Source organism: Myotis brandtii, unplaced genomic scaffold (genome assembly GCF_000412655.1).
Source record: "Myotis brandtii unplaced genomic scaffold, ASM41265v1 scaffold3605, whole genome shotgun sequence".
In the NCBI taxonomy this organism is placed as follows: Eukaryota; Metazoa; Chordata; class Mammalia; order Chiroptera; family Vespertilionidae; genus Myotis; species Myotis brandtii.
In genome coordinates, this window is record NW_005363851.1 from 1 (window position 1) to 838 (window position 838).

Here is an 838-nt window from a genome sequence, read left to right on the forward strand (position 1 = left end):
ATGAGAGAGAATCATTGGTTGGCTGCTGCCTTCTGCACGCCTCCTCCTGAGAATCAAGCCTGCAAACCTGGGCCTGGGCCCTGACCAGGAATGGAACCGGTGACCTCTTTGTGGATGGGTCGCTGCTCAACCCACTGAGACACACCGGCTGGGCTGTCCTCAGCTCTTTGTCCTCCAGCAGGGCCCGACTAGGTGCAGCTCCTGAAAGCATAGGGTTTGGGCACCAAATAGAGGCTGTCTGGGAACTCTGTACCAAGGTGAATCACATGGAGCCCAGATCTGTGTTCTCAGTGGTTAGAGCGTCAGCCTGCACAGCCAGGGGCCAGGGATCGGGTTCCAGGTCAAAGGCACTTATCTCAGTTGCAGCTTTGATCCCTGGCCCCGGGTCATGGAGTGTGTGGTTGGCAACCAGTGGATGTTGATGTTTCACTCTCTCTGCCCCCTCCTCCATCCCTCCACCCTTTATATAAAGATCAATGGAGAAAATCTCCTCAGGTGAGGATTTGAAAAAAGAACCATATTTAATGTAAAACTTTAAAAAAACCAAAACTAATGAAATTTCATGGTGAATGGAATATCGACAGGCTAAGTGAAGACTGATCAGTTACAGAGCCATGGGAGCCATGGTTTGCTGATGTAGGAAAGTCCTCACTGCTGATCTGCCCTTTGTAGATGCTGATATTATGTGATTCGTGAGTTGCCTTCCCTTTGACCGTGTAGATCCTGCATTGAAATAGCGTTCATCCTGACGCTGAGCTGTGCCCCTTCAGTCCTGTGCTGGAGGCCAGAGCCTCACCTGCCTCTGGCTGGTGCCACCCTCCCCTGTTCACAGCAAGTG